General features: G+C 36.1%; 1 non-coding gene and 1 pseudogene across 1 annotated transcript; one reads left to right on the top strand and one right to left on the bottom strand.

The window, feature by feature from the left end:
- The window catches only part of LOC141693663 (L-type lectin-domain containing receptor kinase IV.2-like), a 115,708-nt pseudogene that overhangs the window by 60,787 nt on the left and 38,948 nt on the right, over window positions 1-15,973 (top strand).
- Window positions 11,868-11,974, bottom strand: LOC141709731 (small nucleolar RNA R71). Its single transcript, XR_012570295.1, has one exon. It is a non-coding gene; the product is annotated as a small nucleolar RNA R71 (small nucleolar RNA).

The following is a 15,973-nucleotide window of genomic DNA, read 5'->3' as shown; positions in this document are numbered from 1 at the left end:
TATTATTTTTAATGAAAACAATTCATTCTTCCGAGTCAAAGGGCTTTCATTTCGCTCAAATCGGACTAACGGTCTAATTAATATCCATTAAACACTGATAATTCAATTTATTATTCAATATAAATTATTATTCCAAATTTTCAAACCCTAAAATAATTTTTTAAATAATTATTTAAGAAAAATCAAAGTCAAAAATAATTTTTCTATAATTTTTGGAGTTAAAATGAATATGTTATGATTTATTGAAAGTTATTTGATTAATTATCGAAATAATTAATCATTTTTAAATAATTAATAAATAATAAATAAATATTTAATAAGTAATTATTTAATAATCTAAAATAATTAGTCCCTAATTATTAGGATTAATTACAATTTATTACAAATATTTACAACTTATTATTATTTACTCGATTAGATCGATTATTAACAAATAAATAATCGATATTATTATCTGATACGTTAATTATCGAATAAATAAGTTATTATTCGAATCAGAATCCTATTCACCGATCAACTACTCGCATTAATACGAGTGATTCACCCCTCTCGTATAATTATTAACACTTTACGGTTATTATTACAATTTATACGATTTAAATCAACTATCTGTATTTAATTATTCGTTACGAATAATTATTACGATACTTTACGAATAATTAACTATCGCTCGAATAATAATAATCGAACTAATCGTTCAATTACCCGTATAGATACAAGTTACTCGTTATATTTCCCTAATTATCGAATCTTTAAATAATACTATTCGATTAATTATTAATTCTTAATTATCAATTGATTACTTAATTACTACATAATAAAGAAAGAAATAAATAAATAGATAAACTCTTAAATAATTACTTAAATAACTAAATTCGAATTTCTAATTTAAGAAAATAATTCAGAAATTATTAATAATATTTTATAGAATTTAAAACTAATTTTTAATTAATTTTCAGAATTAATAAAACTGATTTTTTTACTTTTATAATATATAAATAAATAATTAAAATTGCACAAACAGAAAACAGGAATGGGTTTTGGGTTTTATTGGATCAAACCCCGGTCGTACACCGGGTCGAAACCGGGTCGACCACGGGTCGCCAAGAACAGCCGCCCGGCTGCCCAGAATCCGACACCGGGGTCTGTTTCTGGCGAGGCTCGTTCGTAGCCACCACGTAATGATTTTGCATCATTCTGGCTGCCAACACGTTCCCCTCAACTCCGTCATCACAACCACCCGCTCTGCAACCACCGACGATAGCCCCGTCGCCTCCTCCGGCCAAAAATGAAGCTTTTCCGGCGGGTTAAACCGGAAAAACGGGTCTTGCTAAAACGGAAACCAAATTCGATGATTCGGGTGTTAAATCAAAGCTTAAACCATTTACAATCGGTCCCCAACCACCACAACAATCACAGATCAATCAAAAATTCAGAAAATTAAAAACAAAATCGTCAAAATTTCATGATTTCGTTCATCACTTTCAGGGAATCGTTTGGTCTAAATATATACTCGAATCGATTGTACACAACCTAAAGAAGCTATATCAAGCATCAATCATAAACAATAACCCCAGAAATCAAAACGCCTAATTCACATATAAACCCTAAAATATCGAATCAAAAATCATACACTGAAACATAAAATTGATTATACCAATCGAAAGTAGAGATCAAGAGCTTTGCAAGGACTACTTACATGCTTGATTTGGGGATCAGAATCACGATCAAATCGCTGGTGGAAGTCAAGAACACCAAACCCTAATTTATGGAAATTGGGAATAATTACAGAATTTTCTGATTATTAATTAAATAAATTAATAATAATTAGGGTATTTATAGCTGCAAAATTAATACTCCTAAATAAAATTAAGGGGCTAATTATACATCTAATAAAAATATTTGGCCCTAATTTTTATAATTTTTGAGTATTAAAATTTAATTTACAAATATTTTATATATACAATATATATGCCAAAATTTCCCAAAAATTGTGAATAATGCAAAAATACAAAGAAATGGTATAAATAAAAGTCCTATAATTTTATAAAAATAAAAATGTGATTTTTGTGGGGTTTTTAACACCCAATGGGGCCCGGAAAATTCATTTTTCGCAAAATGAGAAAATTTATAAAATATCTAGATGTTCAGAATAATGCGATGGTAAAAGCCGTTTGATGAAAAATAAGACCAATTATTTTATTTGAAATACTGGCTTTAAAATCATGGTTTGGGTCGTAAAATGTTTGAAATGGAACTTATGAATGTAAAATAAAATATCTGGAAAATATCTTAAAAATACCGGAATGACACAGAATACACGTAACATGTAACAATTAGGGTTTGACAGATAATTACACATGGATGACACATTAATACACATAATTTATTATAAATATGATATAATACAGACATAAATTTCCCAGACGTTACAGCTACCCTATACGATAACGAACTATGCTACTACCTTGATATTTATAAGGATTCCCGTAAGGGTTTTTAATTGTCAGTACTACGTTAGGTAGTCCGACTATGAACTTGGCAAGAGTTCTTATTATCTTAGTGAACTTATTATTTTAACATCGCATCATCTATGAGGTTTATAACGCTTAGTTCTGATACCATTTCCGTAACACCCCAAAACCGGGGTCGGGGATCTGGGTTGTCACGAGTTACATTTCCATTAATAACACTTAATCTTTATAAACAACCGACTGCTGCGTACTATGACCCCACAATATACACACCCACACCACAAGTTATAGTCTCATAGATGAATACCAAAAATAACACAAGTATTTCTATTACACAATTATAAGCCATTACACCTCAAAAGGGGTTTCTGAATAAATTTACATATTCTTTACCATTATTACAATTCATAAAAATACATAAGTCTGGTACATCAAAAGTTGAAAGCCTAGCCTACTGGTAATTCCTACCTCAGCTATAGCGGCATCAACGCCTACAGGAAACTGCAGAACGTTTCCTATCTGCTTGCAAATTAGGAGCTTGGTCCTGTTCTTCTTGTCTAGCTGTTGTTGTATGATGAAGAAAGGAAGCAAGGGTGAGCAAAACAGCTCACCAAAATAACATGTATAGTAATTAACAATATATGAGCCTTCTCATAGTACTCATGAAAGTCTTGGTCAAGCAAAAATGAACCAAGTTTGATATCTTAACGCGACCAAGTCGCAAAATGATCAGTATATATGTATATATACTTTTCAAAATCTTAGAAATCCTCTTCCATGCGTAATATACACAGAGTTCCAGTTTATAACTATATAAAAATATCGTTGCAAGGTGATCTCATATATCTAACCTTGTCTCAACATTTTTTTGAAAATCTTTGTCATGCATAAGATAATCATTTACTAGATATAAGTTGAAAAGATGAAGTTACAAGATACTCCAATATACTTATATCATTTTAGAAAACTACTTGAACTACCACTGTTCAAAGTATAATAAGTTTTAAAAGTTCATCACATAGATGAGGTTACAAGATAAAACTTAAATAGATTCCCTCTTTGAAATATCATTTTAAGGAAATGAAGTTACGAGATACTTCATTAAGTCCCGATATATATATACACCTATATATATATATATACATCTCATACACTCTTCTGCTATGAAAAGTATAAGCAGAGTTATCATTCCCAAGAATTTTGGAAAGAAGAAACTTTGACATAAACCTGATATCTTGTTGATCAGGAAAGATACCAATTAAGTCACCTTTTCTACTAGTAGATGGATGTATTCCCCACTGGTCATCACCCTGGCCGCATTAGGACCTTATGCTGGACTGCCACTCAGCCATTTATGCTTTGATGGTCTCCCACTGAGCCACTTACACTTTGATGGACTCCCACTGAGCCCATGAAGCCTATGCCGATGCATTTTAATTGGGCTTACTTCCCGAACGTTGGGAAAGTAATCAAACTCTTTGATCAAATTATCGAAAGATATACTTATACGAAAGTAAAATCTTTATTCGAATAATCGAAAATAATGTTTGATTATTGTTCAAAAGTATCGAATATACCTTATTCGATTATTAGTTATAGAAAACTATATATATATATATATTATACTCGGGAACATCGACTCCCGGTTTAGAAAAATGTTCACCTTTATGTCCCCTATACTAAGGGTATACGCAACTACGACTTATCTCTAGCATATGTTTCAGTTTATAAGCATTTGAATTGATAATAAAATATCAAGATTTTAGAACATGCATATATATACCATATCAACATGCTCCAATATATCGCAATATTTTCTAATAACAACCATGCACTTATCTCAAGATAATGCATCAATATATTTACATCACAACAACAGTATAATGGTTAGAAAACTTGCCTGAGCGTTCCGGGGTAGACTTAAGCTTAGAGTGGGTCCAGTAACCTATGAACAACAACATAAGCCAAAATTAAACCACGGTATCTTAAGAAACTAGACTTTATCCACTTAGACCCTGACGTTTGCTTACCGTCGCTTATAAGCTTAATGATTGGCGTTAATTGCTTGCGTACCCTCGGCTCCACCAATTTTAATAAATTAACCGTTATGAATTTTAAGGCGACTCTTTCGCAAGTACTTTACCAACTTCCTAATCCACCTTACATAATTTTTTCATAATCCAATTAGTCTTTGAGGGGCCTTAAACAAGGTTTCAAAGTTAAGCGAGGGGTAAAGGTTCGTTCGCGAAACACCGTAACTTAAAACGATCGTTTCTCCTAAATCGTACATCGGATCTAAGAGAACCACATATCAAAATGAAGCTTGAATCATAAAATATCTAAGAATGGTAATGGTCAGTTCATGGAAGTGATTGTTTGGGTGCAAAAGTTATGCACAAAATAGTCTAAGGAAAATTGGGCATTACGACGACTATAACTTAGCGATTCCCAAATTTTACTGAATCAATTTAATACCAAACCACCACCAATAAACACCATTACACCACCATTCAACCCCAATACAAGATTATTTAACCAACAACATTTTACCATAACCTAATATACCAATTTCCAGGTCAAACATTTAAGATCCATAATTTTAATCATTAAGCATAAACTTGACTAACTAATGGCAATAACCAAGCATAAACTCATCCAAATCATGGAACTAATCATACCAATTACTAGCATACTCCCATAACTATCATAATATGCCTGGAACATCCACTGTCTATGATCCAGATGACTTTCTTCACTTGTCCTGCACACAATGAGTCTTAAGTGTGTTTGGAAACCCAAGCAGTGCTGGGTAGTTTTTTCTTGGTAACTTGTTCAGTAGAAGTAGAATGAGTTGTTTTAGAAGAAATAGAATTCAGTGACTGTTATGCATGTTTTAATTCTGATGTGGACTCATTCCTTGATTCTTTAAGGTCTACTCTCAATTTGTGGCAACTCTTCATTACCTTTATGTTGCAAGGAATGCAATCAAACTTATTACAGAATGAATAGGGATCATTTGAATTTGCTTCATTGTATTTTCAAGTTCCTTCAGTTGGCTTGCTAACAACCTTTTTACAAAGGTGAGTTAGATGATTTGAAGAGCCATATTTTTCACACTTCTTTCTAGGAGCATTTACAACATAAGCAAAATTATTGCTTTTGTGTATCCCTATTTTCCCATTTCTATTTTTCTTTCTCTTTCTTGCATCTTCATTTTTGGTTTCTTGAACAGGAGTCTTGGGATTTTGTTTGTTCATAAGCTTCTCTTCAGTGTTGGAAGACTGAACTGATTCTTCAGTTTTCTTCTCTTTATTTTTATCAGCAATTTCTTTCTTGATAATCAATTCTTCTTCACTGAAGTTGACTACACATGCTTTGAATATAGGTGCATTAACCTCTTTAAAAAAGGTTGGAGCATTCTTAGTCTTCTTTGCTTTCCCTTTGTCACCTACAGTTTTCTTTTTGTCACTCATGTCATCTAGTCAAGGACTATAGCAATGTTTGCACATGGATTATTCTTCTTATGATACTGTCCGACCAGTTCAGATGCATTTCTGAAAGATTTCATCTTTACTTCATTCTTTTCTAGCTTCTCCCTTAACACTGCTTCAATTTCATTTGCACACTTGAGCTTGTTCTTGAGATAAGCATTTTCTTATTTTAAAGCTTCAAGTTCAACCAACAATAATTCAGTTTCTTGCTTCTCACTCTCGAGCTTCTTATTTATCTTTGTTAATATGCTAACTTCTTCATTAGCAGCAACCATGCCTGTGTGAATGTGAAACATTTATGTGCTCATCTTTTTAACAGTTTCCTTGTATTGATTCACGTTTAAATCAATAGTGGTAAGAGTTGGTGTCTGTGCTTTTGATGAGGATGATTCACATTGCTCCAAATCCATTAGAGCATAGTTTCCAACTTCTTCATCTTCATCATTATCTAAATCATCCCAACTCTTTCCCTCCTCAATGTAAGCTTTGCTATGTTGATTTTTCAGAAGAGCTTCGTACTTTGCTTCCAGTTCAAGATAAGCTTTGTCTTTCTTTGCCTTCTTGGGTTTCCTGCATTCTGTAGCAAAGTGGCCTAGTTCATCACAATTGAAGCACCTTATATTAGATCTGTCAACAAATCCAGTTTTGTAATCACTCTTGCTGTCATAATTGTACTTCCCTTTCTCTTTCCAGCTGTTGTCTTTGTTGAAAGATTGTCCTTTACTCCTGAAGTACCTTGGCTACTTTATTCTAATGTTATAAAATTTTCTAGCTAAATAGGCCATTGACTGATATAGCTCATCCAGAGTGTAGAACTTATCCTTTTCCAACTCTAGTATGACTTGCTCCTGTGAATCAATTGTTCTATGCTCACTTGTTGAAATGACTGGAATATAAGATCTTGGTTCATCATCAGATGTTTGACCTTCATTTACTATTAAAGCACTTGAGCTATCTACAACATGTCTTTGACTAGATCTCAATGATTGCCTTTGAATTATCTCTAGTTCATTTATTTTAAGAATTCCATATAGAACTTCCAGAGTTATTCTGCTCAAATCTCTCCCTTCCCTGATTGCTGAGATTTTCTGTTCCAAATGGTCAGGGAGAGTAAGCAAGAACTTTAGATTCACCACTTCAGCTTCATAGTATTTGTCATGAAGTTGCAAGTTATTTATTAGCTTATTAAATCTTTCAAACACATCAGTAATGCTTTCCTTAGGCTTAGCCATGAAACCCTCATACTGTGAAATCAATATCCTTCTTTGATTAGATCTAACCTCCTCAATTCCTTCACAAAGTATTTCATTCTTCTCCCACATTTGCTTGACAGAGTCACAGTTAACAATGTTATTGTACATCACATTGTCAAGTGACTCAATCAATATCAATTGCAAGCTGCTATCCAGGGAGACTTTCTCCTTTTCAGGGTCAGAATACTCAGCTGGATCTTTAGGAGCATAATCATGAGCTGGTATGACCATGTCTCCATCCGTAGATTCCTCAACTCTTACCATAGGAATGAAGGGTCCAATCTTGAGGATCTGAATGTAGAGTGGATTGGCCATCTTGATAAACAACATCATTTTCTTTTTCCAAAGAGTGTAGTTAGCTTTGTCAAAGGTAGGAATTTTGATGCTACTGATTTTTTGTGTATTCATTCTTCCAAGATCTTGAATCTGTTTACTTTCAGATTTTGCTCCGATACCACTTGTTAGGTAATGAATCACACACAGAGGGGGGATGAATGTATTTTTTTTTTTCTGATTTTAGGCTATTCTTGAAAGATAATGGTTGAACAAGTTAAACTAAATCTTGTATTGAAAAGTGTTCATGTAGAATTTAGACTTGCAGAAACTAAAAAACACAGATCTTCAAAACTCACTTAATTTTATATTAAAATTAAGATTGTTTTGCAACAAAATTTCTAAGCTCTTTGACGTTAAAGAGCTCAGCTTCTTCTTGAGAGTGTTACACGAATTTTTGTCTAAATTGTTACACTTAACTAGAGGACCAGTGTTAACTTTATAACTTAGTTAACTGCTGGTTTACATAGTGGATAATAAACATGTTATTAGCTTTTCTAAACTGTCACTTATCATTTCTATTTATAGAAAAGCAAATCTTCCATTTCTGGCTTAGCATATCTTTCGAATCCCGTGTTCACTTTAATATTCCTCTGTCAGTTAATCTTTGCCATTGATCTTGCACTCTCTTCAAGCTGCTTTTTGTAGACTTGTCAATCCAGCTGTTGGATTGTTTGTTGATTGTTTATCTTGGATATTGAACATTCTGCAATTCTGTACTTTGAGACTGTACCTCGAGATCTCCAGTTTAAATTAATAGAACACTTGACATCTCGATAAGTACATAGGCTTATCGATATCTCTAGCACTCCATATTAAGTTTGGCTTGTAGAGGTCTTCAGCTTGTCGAGATCTCTAGTCTTCACATCTTCACTTTAACTTATCGATAACTCAGAGTTCTCTACTGAATGTAGACTTGTCGATAAATCTAAGTTCTCTAATGAAGAAATGTCTTGTCGATATCTTCAATCTTCAGTTCTTTAATTTTGCTTGTCGATATCTTCCTGAGTTCTCTAGTAGCTTTCCTGAATTCTCCACTCTGAATTCATTCATTTATTCTATCACGGTGGATATTGCTTATCTGTCAAGTAGTGATTGTATCCCGATGGATGTGCCTAATAGTAGTCATCTGTCGACTAGCCAAACTACTATCCTGATGGATGTTCCTCATCCGTCGGTACTCTCTGCAACTTGAATGACTTCTCGATAAGTCATTCTGGAGTTCTCGAATTATAACGACTCGTATATTTCTGTAATATTTAAATATGTAATTATTGCGTAGTTAATTAATAAAGAAGTTTATATCACTCATGGTCTCTGTGTTTACTTATCATCGTTTATATGCGATTGTTGGATTGCGTAGTGTGTTTTATAATTAGCTGGTGCACAACGTTATTTTTGGTTTCATTTTTTTAAAGTGATTTTATGACAATTTTATTTCCGAAATTATTTGGGTCATCTCCAAAATTGTTTTTATGATTTTATAACCTTGCTAATTATTTTAGGGATTTTACAAAATTTACAAATCAATATTCTGTCATTTATTTATTCTTCAATGATTTTCTGAATTCATTTAAATTGTAAAATCCATATTTAATTTTTGGATTCTTCAAAAATTATGAAACTCATATTTTATTATGTTTACAATATTCTGAGAATTTTGAGATTATATTGGGAATTTTTGGGAATCGTTTCACCCGCGCGTCGTTTCGTTATCTATTAAAAAGCGGGTACAAAGCACACCTTTAAAAGTGTTTTAAAAATTTTTAAAAAATTATGTCTTTGTAAACTTTGGGATATTTATGACATTTCGAAATTATCTTCGCAATTTTCTGAAATCATTTTTCGTGCGCTCAAATTCGTTAATTTCAAAGTTGTGGGGCAAATCGAGCCGCAAAAACCAGCGTAATTATCCTAAATGCTACGTGTCCACTTTATATTCATCACAGGACACGTGTTAACAGGAGATTAAGGAAGGGAATTTTTTTTTATTATAACAAAACCCCCCCTGTACCCAGCTCTTTCTTCCTCGGCTTCGTTTGTTTTTTTTCTCCCGACCTTACAATCTCTCACTGTCTCTTCCTCCCTCTCTCGCTACTCTCTGTTTCTTTTTCCCCTCTCCTGTTCTTCCCTTCTTCGATTATATCTGTTCCTGGCGATTTTCCTCTCGCCGCCGTTTTGGTTTCCGATTTCTCCGGAGAATACTGATAAGTGGCATTTTATACCACTTAGAACATCTTAAAATGGCTTAAATTGGTGCCTTGAAATCAAGTATTTTGTGTATTTGATGCATTTTTCTAGTATTTATGTATTTCAGGGTATTAGTTGCATTTCGGAGGAGTAATCATCAAGAATAAGCCTTGGCATGTGTTCACCATTGCGAGAGGAAAGAAAGGGGCAGATTACGGCGAAGAAACGGAGCAAACTCAGGCAAAATCCAGTAGGGTCCTGAGCGCCCGCTCAGCTATGCTGAGCGGCCGCGCAGAAAGCTGAGCACCCGTTCAGCTATGCTGAGCGGCCGCGCAGGGTCGGGAAATTAAATAATTATTTTTAGACTTCTACTTCTGTTTGGCTTCCAACTTCTATGTAATCTGAGTTTTATGGGACTATTATATAATTAGATTTAGAGACGTTTTCACGGGAGAGGATCGTGGTATTTAGTAAGGAGCGAAGGAGATAAGGAAGAAGACCGTTTTAGCACACAGCAACGAAGAGGAAGCATATTTTCTTGTGATTCTTATTTCATTGTAACGTTGGATGCTAGTTTTCTTACTTTGAACCTATTTACTCTTGTGACGTACTCTGGTTTAATATAATTAGTTTAGTTATTATTTTCTTGTGTTTGTTTATCATGATTTCATATGAACCCATGATGACGATAAGTGCTATTATGGGCTAATCGTGATCATGGGGTCGCAACGGATTTACTATGGAATTCTTTAGTTAAATGTTTAATACTTTAGTGTGTGATGATTGTATCATATCTAGTATTGGTTGTGCGTATTCGTCTTATATGCGTCGCGGACATATAAGATAGGGTGTTAATCTCTTATGAAGCGACGGTGGATCTTGAGATTTAGAACTTGCCATGCTAGCATAGGTTCATGTACGATGTGCATGATTAGTGGGTAACTCTAACAGTTTTATTTGCCCTGTGCAATCATAAGGAATAACTTGTGCTTAAATCGTTGTGTTGTCAATTTCTGTAGACATATAGGAACTCAACATAATTGATGACTATTCAACTTCTATCTTAATTGTGGATGCTTGGTAGAATGGTATTAGTACAATGAAAGTTGGCTTTTATCAGTTTCATGTTATTCGATTAATATCATCACTGTCACATGCTAAAGGTAATAACTATAACTATTGAAGGAAGTAGTAATGAAGTTGTGATCTCATGAGTGTTTTAATATTGTTAATTGAAGTGTTATTTAATTGATAAACTAAGTAATTAATTGTAGTTAATATTTAGTCAATAATTCTAAGTGTTAGTGTCTTAACATTGAGAAGTAATCATACGTTGGTGCGTGAGTTTAATTAAACAATAATTAGTCTGAGTCTCTGTGGGAACGAACTAGAAAGTATTCTATATTACTTGCGAACGCGTATACTTGCGTGAATATTAGCGCGTGTTTTCACCCTAACAAGTTTTTTGGCGCCGCTGCCGGGGACTCGGCGTATTTGTTTAGTTTATGTACTTACCATCATTGGTCATTAGGACTCAGTGATTAGGACGTAGTTGTTACTTATTGTTTCTGGTTGTGTTTCAGGTACTTAAGCGAGCGTTTATGCAAACTCGTTCTCATACTCGCAAGAGGACTTTAGATATAGCTGAGGAAATAGACGAATTTCTTGATATTCCGGAGAAGATAGATTTCGAAGATTCGGATTCAGGAACTGAGCAGAAAGAACCTGTAATCATGGGTGATCGTATTGTTCAGGCTGATCCAGCTCTTATGGACTTTTCTCGGCCAAAAATTGATGACATTCAGTCAAGCATTCTTCATCCGGCTATTCAAGCTAATACCTTTGAAATCAAGTCGGGCACTATTCAGATGGTGCAGAATTCTGTTTCTTTTACAGGAGTTGCGACTGAAGACCCCAACATGCACATAAGGAATTTTGTCGAGATCTGCAGCACTTTTAAGTATAATGGCGTGACTGATGAAGCTATCAAGCTGAGGCTTTTCCCATTCTCACTGAGGGACAAAGCTAAGGACTGGTTACATTCTGAACTAGCTGGGTCCATCACTACTTGGCAAGATCTTGCGCAAAAGTTTCTGGTGAAGTTTTATCCGATGGCAAAGACTGCTGCTATGAGGAGTGCTCTTACTCAGTTTGCGCAGCAACCTTCAGAATCTATGTGCGAAGCTTGGGAACGCTACAAGGAAATGTTGAGGAAGTGTCCACATCATGGAATTCCCGATTGGATGGTGATCACTGGTTTCTATAATGGTTTGGGGGCCCAATCTAGGCCCATGCTCGATGCAGCAGCTGGAGGCGCCTTATGGGCTAAAAGCTATACTGATGCTTATAATCTTATTGAGACTATGGCTGCAAATGAGCATCAAAACCCAACTCAGAGGATGATGCCTGGGAAGGTAGCAGGTATTCTGGAAGTCGATGCAGCCACCGCTATTGCAGCGCAGCTCCAAGCGCTGTCAATGAAGGTTGATTCTCTGGCTACATATGAACTCAATCAAATAGCTATGGTTTGTGAGCTTTGTGCAGGTTCTCATGCTACGGATCAGTGTTCTCTTATCAACGAATCTGTTCAGTATGTGAATAATTATCAGCGATAACAACAGCCTGTGCCAGCTACTTATCATCCTAATAACATAAATCATCCAAATTTCAGTTGTGGTAATAATCAGAATGCTATTCAGCCACCATATCAGCAAGGTGTGAGTAAACAGTTTAATCCACCTGGATTCCAGCAACCATAGCAGTATGCTCAAAGGCAATCATACCCTCAACAGGTAAGTGCAACTGTACCTACTAGTGCTGATTTTGAGGAACTTAAGCTGTTATGCAAGAGTCAGGCAGTTTCTATCAAGACCTTGGGAAATCAAATCGGTCAAATAGCCAATGCAGTACTCAATCATAAACCTGGAACCCTCCCTAGTGACACGGAAGTACCAAGTAGGAAGGAAGCTAAAGAGCAAGACAAGGCTATTACCTTAAGGTCTGGGAAAGTTGCTAATGCTGAAAAGCCAAAAGAAGGAGAAGATGAAACAGGGGAGAAACAGCTCTATCCTCCACCACCTTTTCCTAAGAGATTGCAGCAACAAAAGCTGGATAGACAGTTCGGTAAGTTTCTGGAGGTGTTCAAGAAACTTCACATCAATATACCTTTCGCTGAGGCTCTAGAGCAAATGCCTAGTTATGCGAAGTTTATGAAGAATATTCTTTAAAGGAAGGTGAAACTGGATGACCTTCAGATCGTTGCTCTCACGGAAGAATGCAGCGCTGTTCTGCAGCAAAAGTTACCTCCAAAGCTTAAAGATCCAGGTAGCTTCACCATTCCTTGCACCATTGACAAGTTGACTTTTGACAAGTGCCTTTGTGATTTGGGAGCAAGCATCAACCTGATGCCGTTGTCGATCTTTAAAAAGTTGGATTTGCCTGATCCAAAACCCACATACATGTCTCTACAATTGGCTGATCGTTCTATTACTTACCCAAGGGGTATAGTGGAGGATGTACTAGTCAAGGTGGATAAGCTCTTCTTTCTTGCAGATTTTGTTATTCTGGATTTTGAGGAAGATAAGAAGATTCCCATAATCTTGGGAAGACCTTTCTTGGCTACTAGCCGTACCTTGATAGATGTGCAGAAAGGTGAACTTACTATATGGGTACAAGATCAGGATGTGACCTTCAACATGTTCAAGGCAATGAAATTTCCTACAGAAGATGAGGAGTGCTTAAAAGTGGATGTGATTGATTCTGCGGTTACTTCAGAACTCGATCGCATGCTAATGACTGATGCATTGGAAAAGGCCTTAGTGGGGGATTTTGATAGTGATGATGAAGATGGCAACGAGCAATTACAATATCTGAATGCTTATCCCTGGAAGCGAAAGCTGGACATACCGTTTGAATCTCTTGGTACTTCTGACCTCAAGAATGCTGAAGAAAAGCTCAAACCATCAATTGAGGAAGCACTTACCTTGGAGCTCAAGCCATTACCTGAACACTTGAGGTATGTTTTTTTAGGTGATGCATCTACTTTACCTGATATTATTGCATCTGACCTTTCAGGTAGTGAGGAAGACAAGCTCTTAAGGATTTTGAGAGAATTCAAATCGGCTATTGGATGGACCATAGCAGACATCAAGGGGATCAACCCTTCATATTGTATGCATAAAATTCTGCTAGAGGAAGGTAGTAAGCCGACTGTTGAACAACAGCGCAGACTTAATCCTATCATGAAGGAGGTGGTGAAGAAAGAAATTATGAAATGGCTAGATGCAGGCATCATATATCCTATTTCTGACAGTTCTTGGGTGAGCCCCATACAATGTGTGCCTAAGAAAGGAGGTATCACTGTGGTAGCAAATGAGAAGAATGAGCTCATCCCCACTCGAACAGTTACAAGATGGAGAGTATGCATGGATTATCGAAAGTTGAACAAAGCCACGAGGAAGGATCATTTCCCTCTTCCTTTCATTGATCAGATGCTTGATATGTTGGCTGGTCATGAGTATTATTGTCTTTTGGATGGCTATTCAGGATATAATCAGATTTGTATTGCACCAGAGGATTAGGAAAAGACTACCTTCACTTGTCCATTTGGCACGTTTGCTTTTCGCAGAGTTTCGTTTGGGTTATGTGGCGCCCCGGCCACTTTTCAGAGATGTATGATGGCTATATTCTCTGACATGATTGGAAATAATGTCGAGGTGTTCATGGACGACTTCTCCGTCTTTGAACATTCGTATGATGAATGTTTGAATAATCTTCGTACCGTACTCAAAAGGTGCGTGGAAACTAATTTGGTGCTCAATTGGAAGAAGTGTCATTTTATGGTGCGTGAAGGCATTATTCTTGGGCATAAAGTCTCTAGCAAGGGTCTGGAGGTGGACAAGGCCAAGGTGGGAGTCATTGAAAATCTTCCACCACCTATTTCTGTGAAGGGAATCCGTAGTTTTCTTGGTCATGCGGGTTTTTATCGGCGGTTCATCAAGGAATTTTCAAAGATATCTAAGCCGTTGTGCACTTTGCTTGAGAAAGATGTGCCTTTCAAATTTGATGATGAATGTTTGGCGGCATTCGAGACTCTTAAGAAGAGTTTGATCACTGCACCAGTTATTACAACACCAGATTGGACAGAGCCGTTTGAGATGATGTATGATGCGAGTGATTATGCGGTAGGTGGAGTTCTGGGGCAGCCCAAGAATAATCTCTTTCATGTGGTCTACTATGCGAGTAAGACCTTAAATGGGGCCCAAATGAACTACACCACTACGTAGAAGGAGCTCTTGGCTATAGTCTTTGGTTTCGAGAAATTTCAATCTTATCTGCTTGGGACTAAAGTAACGGTATTCACTGATCATGCGGCCATTTCCTATTTGGTTTCCAAGAAGGATTCGAAGCCGAGACTCATTCGTTGGGTGCTCTTACTTCAGCAATTTGAGTTAGAGATCAAGGATCGAAAAGGTACTGAGAATCAAGTAGCTGACCATATCTCTAGGTTGGAGGATCCCGAGTCTACTTCACAAGATAGGACATTAATCAATGAATCTTTTCTGGATGAGCAGTTGTTCGCAGTTCAGGAGGAAGAGCCATGGTTTGCAGATATTGTAAACTATCTTGTCAGCAATATAATGCCTCCTAATTTGACCTCAGCTCAAAAGAAGAAGTTTCTGTATGAGGTGAAGTGGTAAATATGGGATGAACCATATTTATTTAGACAGGGAGCTGACCAGATCATCAGGAGATGTATCCCGTTCTGTGAGACGGAGGGGATATTACGAGACTACCACTCCACAGTTTATGGTGGACACTATGGTGGTGAGAAGACGGCAGCTCATATTCTGCAAGCAGGTTTTTTCTGGCCTACTTTGTTTAAGGATGCTCATCAGTTTGTTTTAAGGTGTGATCGTTGCCAAAGAGTGGGAAATTTGACGAGAAAGGATGAGATGCCGTTAAATGTGATGCTTGAAGTCGAGGTCTTTGATGTTTGGGGAATCGATTTCATGGGGCCTTTTGTCTCATTCTGCAATAATCAGTACATCTTACTGGGAGTCGATTATGTCTCAAAATGGGTAGAAGTCAAAGCTTTACCAACAAATGATGCAAAGGCAGTGCTGAATTTTCTTCATAAGCAGATTTTCATAAGGTTTGGAACACCTCGGGTAATCATAAGTGATGAAGGGTCGCATTTCTGCAACCGTAAGTTCACTTCTATGATGCAGCG

The sequence above is a fragment of the Apium graveolens genome, chromosome 2 (genome assembly GCF_009905375.1).
Source record: "Apium graveolens cultivar Ventura chromosome 2, ASM990537v1, whole genome shotgun sequence".
NCBI classification, from domain to species: domain Eukaryota; kingdom Viridiplantae; phylum Streptophyta; class Magnoliopsida; order Apiales; family Apiaceae; genus Apium; species Apium graveolens.
Note: the sequence above shows the minus strand (reverse complement) of the source record. Positions and strands in the feature narration are given on the sequence as shown.